This window comes from Crocodylus porosus, unplaced genomic scaffold, assembly GCF_001723895.1.
Source record: "Crocodylus porosus isolate Cpor-Errol unplaced genomic scaffold, CroPor_comp1, whole genome shotgun sequence".
Taxonomy (NCBI): Eukaryota; Metazoa; Chordata; order Crocodylia; family Crocodylidae; genus Crocodylus; species Crocodylus porosus.
Window position 1 is genome coordinate 62,545,913 of NW_017728909.1, and position 13,960 is coordinate 62,559,872.

The 13,960-nt window shown below is 37.2% G+C and overlaps 1 protein-coding gene across 4 annotated transcripts in view; it reads right to left on the minus strand.

Annotated features, from left to right (window-relative positions):
- The window catches only part of KIAA0825 (KIAA0825 ortholog), a 373,307-nt gene that overhangs the window by 146,357 nt on the left and 212,990 nt on the right, over positions 1–13,960 (minus strand). The window lies entirely within an intron of this gene.

Sequence of the window (13,960 nt, forward strand, 5' to 3'; positions counted from 1 at the left end):
TATAGGTGGCCACCAGATCACCCCTGAGCCTGCGCTTCTCCAGGCTGAATAGCCCCATTGCTCTCAGCTTCTCATCATAAGGTCTGTTTTCCTGACCTCTGATCATGCGCGTGGCTCTCCTCTGCACCCTCTCAAGCTTTTCCACATCCCTTTTGTGTTGTGGAGCCCAAAACTGGACACAGTACTCCTGGGATCTGCTTGAGAAGCATCTATGGATGCAAGCCAGCGTTTTGCTCGCTTTACCAGTCGCAGCATTGCATTGCAGGCTCATGTTCATCTTGTGGTCAACCATGACCCCCAAGTTCCTTTCATCTGTAGAGCTAACCAGTGCAGCACTACCCAGACTATATGCATGGTGCAGGTTTTTCCTCCCAAGGTGGAGAACCTTGCATTTTTCAGTGTTGAACACCATCAGGTTCTCATCTGCCCATTTTATAAGTCTGTCCAGATCCTCCTGGATCACCCTTCTATCCTCAGGTGTGGATGCTTTACCCCAGAGTTTGGTGTCATTGGTGAACTTGGCCAGTCCACTTCTGACACCAATGTCCATATCATTGATGAAGATGTTAAACAGTATAGGCCCTAGGACAGAGCCTTGTGGGGCCCCACTGGTGACAGCACACCAAGACGATTGGCTCCCATTGACCACCACCCTCTGGGTCCTACCGTGGAGCCAGTTCCCCAGTCAGCGGATTGTGGTGACGTCAAGGCTGCAGTTAGCCAGTTTAGCCAAAAGGTGATTGTGGGATACCAGATCAAAGGCTTTTCTAAAGTTGAGGTATACAACATCGATCTCTTCCCCCTTGTCCAGGTGATAAGTCACCTGGTCATAAAAGGAAATGAGATTGGTCAGGCAAGACCTACCCGCAACAAACCCATGTTGGGTATCCCTTAGGATATTGCCTTCAGCTAGTCTGTTAAGGATGGGCTCCTTGATAATCTTTTCCAAGACCATCCTGAGGATAGAGGTCAGGCTGATAGGCCTGTAGTTTGCTGGATCTACTTACCTCCCTTTCTTGAAGATAGGCATGACATTGGCCTTTTTCCAATCATTGGGCACTTCACCAGAGCACCAAGAGCTCTCAAAGATCCATGCCAGGGGCTGAGCTATGATGCTCGCCTGCTCCCTGAGTACCCTCGAGTGTAACCCATCATGGCCAGCTGACTTGAAGGTATCCAGCCTGTCAAGGTGTTCCTTCACGAGGTAAGCTTTGATGGAGGGCAAGGAATCTCCCTCACCTGGGCCTCCCTGACCCATAGTGGGCAGGCCCGTCCCATGGAACTAGTGAAAAACTGATGCAAAGTACCCATTTAGCAAGTTTGCTTTTTCCTTTTTAGGCTCTTTAAAAATGGCCATTTTAGGCTATTTGAGCCTAATTTGATACCTGCATAAAACAGGTATCAAATTTATGCTCGAGTAGTTAAATCACATTAGTGAACATGTAGATGTGCTAATGCACATTAACGTGTTATGTGTCCATTGACATGGGACTAACTTTAGTCTTGAATTGGTCCACACACCCAGGGCCAGATTAACCCCTGAGTGAGCCCTAAGCAAACAAATTTGTAGGCCCTGGGCCGGTTGAGACCCCCCCACCGCTAGTACTGCATGAACCCAAAAGTATTCAAAAATATATAGGAGCCAAAATGATCACATTTCACTTATGCTGAAGAAACAAACAGAGGAAAAGCTAATAGAATACTACAACGTGTAGTACAATCCATATTAATTTCTTACATTGAATAGCATCTCTATTCGAAAATATTAAAGCTGCCACTGCAGCAAGTAAATTCATTGTGTTGATCCTTGTATTTCAGAAAGTTGTGTCAGCTGGAATCTTTGAATTAAACCTTTACTCAATCACATCTCTGAATGAAACTATAATAGACAACATTATAAGAAGTTCATATAGTAAAAACACTTTATTTGCAAATTCTTTTTTTCTTTTCCATCATCAGTGTACAGCTTACCTTTTGGTGGTTCGTCTTGAATTTTTTGTTTTGTAAAAAAGTAGGAAGTATTTTTTAGCTAACTGCAAGCACACAAAAGATCTAATTATGGGTGCCTACTGGTGCTACTGCCTGTCAGCGTAAGTGTCATTCAGGGTCTGTCAGCATTTCCATTATACATCCCTACTTTCAGAGGGTTATAATGTGAACGTTAAAATTTGCTTCAGGCTTATTCTTGGCATATGGTACAAGGTATCAGGCCAGAACTGCATTTTTTTAATAAATTTTTGTAACAATCAGTTTAGGCATTTTTAAGCTATAACTGTGGAAGAGAAAAGAGTTGGTAGGAGCATGTTCTTTCCTGTGCAGAGCTAATTCAAAAACAGTTTGTTGTTTCAGAAATTTGAATCTGACATACCAGTAATCTGAATATTATATATAATATGTATCCAATATATGTTCAATATACATATTTGAACAGATATATTGAATACATACATACTTGACTGAATAAAGGAAATAGAATTATTTGTCACATGTGCTGTGGTACTAGTTTTTAGTATAAAACTATACTATTTATAGTGTGTGTGTTTATATAGTTTTATATATAGTTATATACACACACGCTAACACTATAAATAGTATAGCATTATACTAAAAACTACCACCAGGCGCACGCGCACACACACACACACACACACACACACACACCTACCTTCACGGCATATGCAACAAAGAATTCTATTTCCCGTAGTCAATCACTTAACAATATGAAGACAATGAACACAATTTCATAACTAAGAGAGCTGGCATCGTGGTTTCATTGATCTGCAATTTAGGTGGCCTTTGAGATATAGTACACTATAATTCTTTTTATTGGACTTCTTATATACTCTTATGTCAAGAAACTGTGCACTGGTTATTAAAGACTGTCTGAGTATATAATGATATGTAATGGTTTCTGGAAGTGTTGTGGTCTACAGTGTTAATATTTTACAAGGTAAAACTGTAGAAAAGTCTCAAAGTTGAAGCTTGTTCATACAGAAAAGTTAAGCACAGGAGAGAACTTATAGATAGAGACCAACTGAATTCATGGTAGAAGTGGGCTGGGTGGCAGGTCCTTTTATCTTGCAGGTTCCCCTGCACCCTCCTCCCCCATTGCTGATTGGCTTAGGGGCCCCAGTGGCCCTGCTGTTTGCTGCTGACCAGCTTGGAGGCAAAGACAACACCATATTTAAAACCATAATTTTCACCCCCCTGCCAATCAGAAGTGAGTGGGGGGGGGGAGGGAGATCTGCAAGGTTAAAGGAGCTGATGTGAAGCCTACTTCCGCCATGAATTCAGTAGGTCCATACTTATAGAATACTAACAGCTCCTCACCAACTTCCTGGTTGGACACCCTTTGTATGCATTAAGTTTCATAAGCATGGAATAAACTACAGTGCACTTAGACCAAGATCCTATCCCACCTATCAAGCATATACATCTTAGCTTCCATTCACCCCAAAATTATTAATCTCTCTTAGGAAAACAATCCTATTGTACTTCTGAACCACTGATTTGTCTTAATAAGTAACTTAAAGTGCCCCATAGGGCAATGTTCTCTGCCCTGCAGTGATATAACAGTAAGATTATGTAAAGATTCTGTTAAATCCAGCTCACTAAAAGGGGAGGGGTGTTCTGGTACATGAGTCCAAATCCTTATTAATTATGGCACTTGCCTAGAAAGTAGAAGATATGCGTTACTGGCTTATCTCTCCCCATGGGGATATAAGAAGAGTGCCCAGGACAGTGGCTATGAACTAGGCAAAATTAAGAACAGCCTTAATTCCCCACTGTTGCAGTTAGGCCAAGAATGAAAGATTTATGAGGACAGAAGGAGCCTGGCTCAGTAAGATGCACCCTGTCCTGTGAAGGAAGCAGCTCAGGATCTAGCCCTTGTTCCTAATGCTAGTTACCTATTTTATCCTATGAGTCCTTAATGCAACTTGCTTATACAGTCCCACATGCAGAACATTATCTTGGAAGTAGGAGACATGGTTCATATCCCCTTAGGAGAGGGAGGCCTATAACCCATGTCTCCCACTTCCTGGGCAAATGTCTTAATTATGAGGTTACTGAGCAAGAAAGATGGGCATCATAACCACATGTCAAACAGCCACTGTATGAGGTTTTACTCTAAGGATTTAAGGAAGGAATTTACACACTTTTCCAGATGGAACTGGATCATAACAGAACATAAATAAAGTCCCTATGTTATTGTGCTGAATTGTTTCTAAGCATGTGCAATAGGCTACATTTTATCGCCTAGGGATATTTTTAGGGTAAGATGTAGTCATATAAGGAAACTAGACACCACAGCAGAATTTTGGCTGTTGGGCAGGGTGGAACAGGATCACCTTTAATAACTTAGATATTGAAACAGTGACATAAGATCTGGGCCTTAACATGCACTAAAAACATCCCAATGGTGAGTTAGAGTGCGTTACCTAGTACATTGTGGCCATGTCTACACGAGATACTACTGCGCAATCATTACTGCATATTTATTTAGTACTTGTGTAAACAAGTACTAAATAAATATGTAGTAACCTGAGTTACTGTGCAGTAGTGCTGGCAAACACCTTTTCTGTGACGCTATTGTGCAGTAGCCTAATGCTACTGCACTGTAGTGTAACATCACAGGTTTTGCCAAGTGACGCAACTGCACAGTGTCTTGTGTAGACACACCCTGTAAAAATTCACTTTTGAACATACTACATACTGTCTTCCCTTTATAGATTAGCCCTATTATTTCAGCACCAGGGAAAGGAAAGATGCTTCAGTCTACTGTGTCAATATGTCAATTAGAAAGTATTAGGATTATAATAGGTAATAACCCATCAGTTACCCATCTACGATCTAACACAGCTACAGCAATCCGAATGGCTCATATGACTTCATGCAAACCTTTTAATACCTTTACTTATTTTCACCAATTAACTTTACAGAATCAATTCTTTCTCCTGTACTTATCTTAAAAGCCAAAGATACCAAATATACCACAATACAGAAAACACAAATTATTCTTACTGGCAGCTATCTGGTATTCTCATTAAGGGGAAAACTAAAATAGGCAAGACCCACATACATCATCTTTGTCTGGGAAAGGAAACAGAAAGCCTTACTAATCAATCCTTAAAGATATTTGACTGCACTAGAGGTCAGACACAGTTTAGCTAGACTCTTAGCATGAATCTGCAAACATTATGCAAGCCTAGTACACAACTTAACATGTTGCAACAAACGTCTTATTCTAATACGCATACAAGCTAAAATTAATACTTAAGTAATAATATATAGCAACATCACCAAGTTTAAGCCAAATTCTACTCCATCTATTAGGCATCTAAATGGAATCAGGTGCCTAAGTGCAATTCCATTCCACGCGATGTAGGTGAGCCCACTGTCATCTCACCCTTAAAGTTTCAGTCATAAAAGAGATATAATCCTCATAATCTATTAATGTGCTTGTAACACACTGGACATGTCTACATGTGTAATTAATGTGAAGCAATAATTGTTCTGGAGTTCATCAATCTCAAGAATGCTGTTTGAGTATGTGTCTGGGACCACAGCATGTTGAGCCAGCTCAGAGCAACCCCAGTTGGCAGGAGACCCTAGAGGTCAGTCTGCCAACCCAGAGCTGCTCCCCCTGCCAGCTCAACCTGCTGTAGAGGGGCTGGCTGGGAAACAAGGGTGCTTCAGTGCACAGCTACCCATCAGGCAGCCCCAAACTGAAAGACCCTCGTGCCTCAGCCAGCCAGGACAGCATCTATATGTGTGCTGCAGTGAAATAAAAACTCTGCAGAAGGATAGTACTTCTATTTATAACTACTATCCTGCTGTGGAGTTGATTAGTTTGCTCCAAGCTAATAGGGGCACACGTGTAGATATGTGACATTTACTGTGGAGCTAATTAGTCTACTCTGCAGTAAATAGTTGGTGCAGATGTACTCTCTGTCATCTTACCCTTAAAGATTGAGTCACAAAAAGGCTTAAACAAGAAGGACCTACAGCTTTTTGTAATATCAGTTTTCCAGAGATTCAAGCAGAGTGGAACAGAATTGCCTTTGGACACCTAAATCCATGTATACAATTCACTGGTGGAATAGAATCTAGCCCTTTGCTTTAAAAGTGTGGGTTATTCTTATATATGCTAAAATACCCAACTATGAGGGAGCATTAGCTTGTCAGTTCTGACACAGGAATCATTTCTTTGAATGGAAGTTCAAACAACTAGGCCTTATTTTTGAGCAGAAATAGAAGGTGGGCTCTGAGCACTATAGGGCTGTCCACCTTCTTAGCAGCCTGAGACTGCACACCCTGCAGGTCACACCAACACAATGCAAGGGCCGCCCTTAGGCTGCATGCTGTGTGGGTGCCCCACCACTGCACCCTGGGTATGGGCATCTTGGCCTTACTCGGTTCTCTAGCCATGAAACTCCCCCTCTACACCACACTACACAGGCACCCTGGGCCATGGGCTCCTGTGGCAAGGCAGGTTGTAGTACTCTGCCCTGCTCCAACTCCTAAGGTGGGAGCAGGAAGTGGAAGCTGGAAGAAGAAGGGGGGGCTCAGACATGGTCTGCTGCTGCAGCTGGGACAACTGGGGGCAGCTTAGGGGCTGCAAACTAATCCTTAAGTTACATGCATCCTGCTGACTATCAGAAGGACAGCCTTGTTTCAAATAATAAAAATTAGGAGTACCAGGTTCAATGAAGGACAAAGTTCCAGCTCTCAACTGGAATTTCTTTGATTTTGTAGAAACACAAGAAAACAGACACTTTACTTCCTTTCTGCACAGTCCACTTCCTTTTTTAACACATCTCAGAGGTTACTTTCTATCAGTGACAGCTCTGTAACACTAGAAAATATCTTAAAATGTTTAGTAGCTTGTTGACATTATAAATCCAGAGTACACTTCTTGCTGGTTTCCATAGCTTGGTAATGTGCACACTGGACCACTCTTGCAATTCTTACTCAGACACAAATCCCACTGAGGCCTTTGAGCCACTGAATTCAGGCAAGATCAAGTCAGGACCAATTCAAAAGGAGTTGTGTCAGAGTAACAGATGGAGGATTATCACCATTCAATTTAATTATGACATCCTAAATTTCTTATTTCTCTATAAATAGCATGAAGCCATATATGAAAATTGTGAGTGTTCAAAAATTAAAGCGTTCTCGGGAGCATTGAAGAAAACATTTTATCAACAAATTAAAGCTAAAATTCAAATGTAATGTTAAAATGTAATTTCTATATAATTTGGAGTAATTTATATACAATGGGTATAGCATTTTTGTATATTGATTTTCAAGTATAATTTTTCAAAAATGTTAAACATCTCAATTTTTGAGTATCAAGTTTTTTAATATTAAAATACTATATAGATAAATGGGCTGTGTCTGTAAACATAGGGTTTTGGCAAAGTCTGCAAGTTCCTTAAATGAAGACCTTTTTTTTTCCTTCCATGTATCAGGAGACCATTTTAATTCACTCACAAGCTAAATTCTCAAAGGGACTGGTATATATGGTAACATAGGAGCCAATATCCCAGCTATCAGTTTTCATACAGCCTAGCTGGACCTTTACATTACCACTGCCCCACATTTATTGTTCTTTCATTGCAACTGTCAGCATTTCCTGACAGCACATTACGGAGCACATGGCTACAAAGTCGGTATCAATCAGTCCATGATCATGCAGATATAAGTAGCAGACTATTGATAATGGGCCTTAAATCAGATCATCATGGCTTAAGCATAAGATTCTTAAAAGGCAGTAACCCTGTGGGATCTCCCTCTTGTTTGCACCTGTTACAAACTGCACAAGCTCAGCTTCTGCTATCTAACAACTACAACTTTTTATGATAACAAAAATGAACCTATTAAAAAAACAAAAACACCACTGCTCTATGTACTATATCCAGAAGGCATAGGCAATTAATAGAACTTTTCACTACATCTCTTTTAAACTAGATGTCGCAGAAATATTATACAATACTTGCCATTACACTAATGTTCTTTTTCCCCACATTGATAACAGCAGTTTTGTTGTGCTTTGAAAATGTCTTACTTCAAAAGCACTTCAATTTGATATGGCCATTTAACAAGAAAAATGAGAGAACGTGAATAGTTTAGAGGAGCTCTTCACCACACTGAAAGCACCATGTTAAAAACAAAAGGATCTAATTTGTCCCAGACATAAATAATAAAACAAAACAAGAGTTGCATGCAAATTTAGCAACATAAAATTTAAGGTGATAAACAGAATGGAGCCTGGCTTCTTGTTTAGTATTCCTTAGTTATCACCATAATTGCTGCATGTCTGTCATCACTAGGAAAAGAAAAAAGTGTCTCTCTCAGCTGCTCCCCTGCTTGTTTTGTTCGCTGTATTCTTGTAAAGTGGGAGAAAATAAGTGTCATTTAATGAATAGTGCTATTCTTTGTCTGACAGCTTCATATCTGTTAGGTGTAGGAGGCCTAGTACTTTCCTTTTCTGATAATGTTTTTGACAGTGTGCTAAATTCCTCCCCCAAAAGGCCGGCGTATATATTCTGCTAAAAGGGGCTTCATCTATCCTGAATGGATGCCCTCTTTTAACCCCCTTCAGCTTCTGTTCTTACATTAATTGAGCTGATCAGATTGAGCATATGAATTTGTCTTTGATGTATTCGTATGTTTAGTTGACGCTGCTCGCTCTCTCATTGGCAGCGGACAGAGCTCTCAGACAAATAGGAGTGTTGCCATGGTAACAAGCAATAGCTAGGGATCTCTTGAAAAATATTTTTATTTCAAAATTCAAACTGGAAAATTCTCACTGGATATGGTTCTCGGTTCTAAACGTGTCATATCTAATGATGAATGCAATTAGGAATCCCACCAGTGTTTTAAATAATAAATTAGGCTAATTTTCTAGGCCTGGCATGATGACACACAAATACTAAAACGGAATCTTCTCTTTTTTATCCATGACAAAAGACTTATTAATGACTTTTGTTCTTAGGATTTCAAAATTAATAGAATGGTAGAATAATGATACAGCCATCTATGTGCTGAAAATGAGAGGCCTAGAGGTAAACTTTTTTTTTTTAATTCTTCAAGCTGCTCTGATATTTGGTTATTTTACATGAAAGCAGGTGAAGAAATCCTTCTACAAATGTTGAAAGCCTTAGCAGTTGGTAAATCTCAGAGGATAAAAAATGCCTATAGCCATTTTTAATTACTAAGCATGAAAAGGATAGATGTTGAACATAAGTTTTGTAGGCCCTTACAATCTTAGAATGCCAGGATTTTAATTCTTAGGATCTCATTTGAAAAACAGAAACAATGAAAAGAAAAAGACTTAATTGTAAGAAAAGGATTGATGATTAGGCTGTGATTATTTGTAATTAAAATACATATTTTGTAGTAATATGGCTGCTATTATTTTCCCTAGATACTAGCTTCCTGACTTGGGCTTTTAAGATACTGCCTGCCAATGTTCAGAAGTAGAGTTTCAGGGTTCTGCCGCAACATATAATTATGCTGCAATGAAACCCATTGATATTATCATCTTTTAAGCTACTTCCAATTAGATTTGTTCAATCTTCAGGGGTCACTCCCCTATATTTTTGCTTTGAGTTAAATGTTAAAATTCAAAACTTTCATCAGAAGTGAGGTTCTAAGCAAGTGATTCCCCTTTAGCTAAACAGTACATCTATGAATTTGAAATTATGCAGACATTGGTCTTAAATAGTCTGTAGGTCATAATCATACAAAGCAAGAGACTGGTGAAGGAAAATCCAAAGAAATATGAATGGGAACATCTGCTCCTATGTGCAGTTGGCAAATCTAAAGTAAGGATTCCATACTTTTGAAATGCTACCAAAGGATAAAAGTGAATATTATAAAGCATGCAAATAGACACAATTTGGTTTCAATGTTATATTTTTTGCTTATTTTTGGTAGAAAACACTTCAAACATGGTATAGTATTTGTAGTATAATTTATAATATAGTCATTACAGTACTTCAGATTTTACACCCTACGAAGTAGAGCAATAGCAAGTTATAACCCACTAGCACCCAAGGAAAGCCAATGAGAGTTTTGTCATTGACTTCAATAGATAGAAGATGTTACTTCTATTTTTAATTCCAGTAAACCAAATTAGAGCAAAGTCCCAGCTTCTTCTGGTAAGTCATTTTAATAGTGGAGTTCTTTATAGCTTTGTGGTTCTTTCCAGGGTCAGATTAGCAAGTTAGTTTGCAGATATGACTACTAAGTTATAAAAAGTAATTATCTCTAATTCAAAAACCAGAAGGACAGGTCTATTAGGAACCTATTTTATGCTTTTACAAAGGCATATAATTATGACCTATACTTCAGTACTGTTTTACTTTAGTATCTATAAATGCTGAGTCTTCTAAGAATTTTTGTTGTTATACCTTCAATCATGGTTAATTTTCTCTTTCTTATTTCTACATCATGGTCATCATCAGCAATTCTGCATAATTGAGGATGCTTGTCTTCCATGAATGCCTTATCTCCTGAACAGTATGTTTTCATAATACAGAAGATAGTGCTTTACTTTAACAAACAGACATATTAAAGAAAAAAAGGGCTGGAGAAGTTGAGTGACTGTGGTCATCTTGAAAATCAAGCATTAGACAAAACCCCTTAACACAACTCCTAGCTTTGGTATATATACAATTAATAATAATACTTTATCTAATTTGCTGTACCACTATTGAGAAAAACTAACCAAATTGCATTGTACAGTCATTTGACTAGATTGTAATCAGAAATCACCAGCGGCTTTGAAAATCTTTTTCTTTTTTAAATTGGATACATTTATCTCATCATAAGAACCAACAGAATCTAATAGTAACTTCATCAGTACATAAAGAAAAGACAAACTTAGCTTCTGAAAATGAACATGAGGCCACCACATATTTATGAACAGAAGTAGTACATAAGGTCCCTTTTATTATAGAAGAGGAGTATGTGCTTTCAAGTTACATTAAATCTTTCAGTCTTTTCCTTTTTTCAGAAACAAACCTGAGTGTATCAAGAGAAGAAGGAATATCTAATCTAGTAGCAGTCAAAAGTGCTACTCAAACTACTCCATGGTGAATATTAGCAATACCTAGTATTTTGTACATAAATTCTTCTTCGAAGGTGACAAAAGACTACAGCCCTTTAAATTGATTCAGTACTAGTAGAAATCAAAAGGAATGTGTGAACACTTAATTAATTACATGCTATATTGACTATTTCGCAAAACAAAGGAATTTAAATCTTGAAATTTAGTAAATATTAATGTTCAAAGCACTATTATGTATTAAAGATGAGAGGAAAATTAGTATTTATACAACAAAACTCAATACTGTGGCTCATATACCATTTTTAAAGTTTTTTTTTTACTTTAAGTCATATCATTAACGTTATTAATGTTTTGGTCAGGATACACAGACAAGGTTTAATGTTAATGGGAAGATACAAGATGAATATTCAGTAACCCTCCTTTTTTTGTAATTTGGTATGTTTTAGGTTTTGTTTTGTTTGAAATCCATTTCACCTTGAACTCTGCCGGCCAGGTTTTATCCCTATTAAAAACCACACTAGATGTTACTGTCGTAACAATCTTGAACTGCTTCCTGAATCCTGTGACACTGTAATTAAGAAAGAAAAGTATTGCAATCTGCCATTTCCCACCAAGTTTTAAAAATATATTTAAAAGGCTGTCGCTGCTATTGCTTTCTATGTTTATGGTAGACTATAGCTGGCATTACTTCTTATTCCCACAAGGTCATGTGATACCTATTCAAAGCCCAAAATCAAGAGACCTTGTCTCAGACTCATGGTAGTATCCTGCTACAATGGAATAAACAATACCATTACTAATGCAATAAATACAACCCAGTATACAACCCAGATTCAGTACAATAGTCAAGATAGAATGACTTTGCCTCCCCAAGAGTCAATCAATGGAAAAATTATATCAATATCTGAAAATTCCATCCAAACAATCTTCAAAATGAAAAAGACAAACAAACAGAAAGCAAACAAGCAAACAGAATCTAGGTAGCACTCACTATGCAGATGTTGACTATTTAGTCTTGTTTCAGGCCTATTTAAATTACAATTCAGTTTTGGGTTTGGGGTTTTTTTTTTAACGGGCAGTGTTAAAAAGTAGTTAAGAATTCAGAAGGGATTAATAGAAAAACAATGGTAACCAGTGAAACAAGAAGAAATTAGAATAAAATTGTACAAGTACTGATCTCCCCTACTGGCATAAATCTGAAGCAATTCAACTCATTTCATTATTTGTACTGATGTAATAATAAATATAGTCTGGTCTTTAATATTTCTTGGAAGACACAGATGGGAGAGCTACCAGTGATACCATCCCCAATGAGTTCATCCAGAATAAAGCCTTATAACTGGTAATATAGCAGAACAACAATGTTTCCAAGGACAGATTTTATACACACAGATTTTAATATTTAAATTTTTTTTTAAAAAATTGAAAGCGTTATTTCCAGTTTTTCTTAGTCCTTCTTTGGTTCAAAACATTATTGACCAGTTTGGACTCAATAGTTAAGAGAACACTAAAACTGAGCCAAAGAAAAATTCTTACAATTACTGAATTTTTCCAACCTATTGTACCACATTCCTTTTGATATTTTAAGGGTGAAAATCATTCCAGTGCAGAGGAGCAGACCAAAGTATCATTTAAGTCCCACTTAAGCCTTGAATTAGGGCTGAAAAACTCTATTCGGCCAAAGCACTTAAGCTTGTGCTTAATTTAAAACACAGGTTTAAGTGCCACTGAAGTCACATGCCTAAAGTCTCAATCCACTAAAGCTGTTAAAACTTGACTCAACATAATTACACACACACTTTAAAATTAATGATGTGCTTAACTGCTTTGCTGAGTCAGAGCCTCATTCTAGCCCTTTGTAGAGGGTGCCATTCACTCCTCCTTGCTATATTTTATTTGATCTATTTTGCATTGCAAAAATAGTGAAAACAAACTTAACATCTTTTTAATCTTGGCTAATATCTGCATAAAATTAATTCAACATACCATATATGAAATATTACATAAATCATGTAGTAGTAAATCAAAATTGTATTTTTATGAGCATTTTAAACCAATGTAGATTTTCTATTTGGTAGACTATTCAACAACCTCTATAGTCTACAGCCATACTTTGCACTACAGCTGTAGCAGTAAAATTACTGAAACTGTAATTCTCTTAATATTTAAATAATATATTAAAATTTAATTTTCAGCACCTGGAAGATTCTGTTTGTGTGCCAGCAAATGAGGTAGTTGGGCATGGAGCTCCTATACATATGGGACTCAAAAACAACCTATCACAAATAATTACTAAGCTAGAGCAGCTGTACTCACCACACTAGTCATTTAAAAATCAGGTCAAAGTTGCTTGAATTCTTTTCCATTTTCAAGAGGCTCTGTACATAAATTTTGTGGTATTTATCTTTTTGTTTTTCTATGTTATTTTAAAATTATTTATTATAACTTACAATAATTGTAATAGGGCCATCGAGGGATTCCAGCTTTCTAGATATTTCAAGAGAGATTAAACACATCTGTTTTTATGATGGATTATAAAGATATTAGATTATGCTGAAAATGCATGTATTTGTCGATTCCATAACAAGATAATTTATTCACATTTTTATAAGAATATAAGGAGAAGCTGTAATATGCAAGTATATTTACTGATGTATCTCACACTTATACTGTGTTAGTCATCAGTAATATATTTTATTTTTTAACAACAAACAACATAATCTGATTCATGAACCAAAGAAATAGTTTAGTATTATAGGTTCTCATTTATTTTTAGTAGTTTTCAAATGGAAAGTGAATATTTCTTTTTAAAGCATTTCCCAAATTATAGCTTTCAAACATACTTTGTTTTTTTAAATAATGCCCACTCCGTTCAAGAATGGT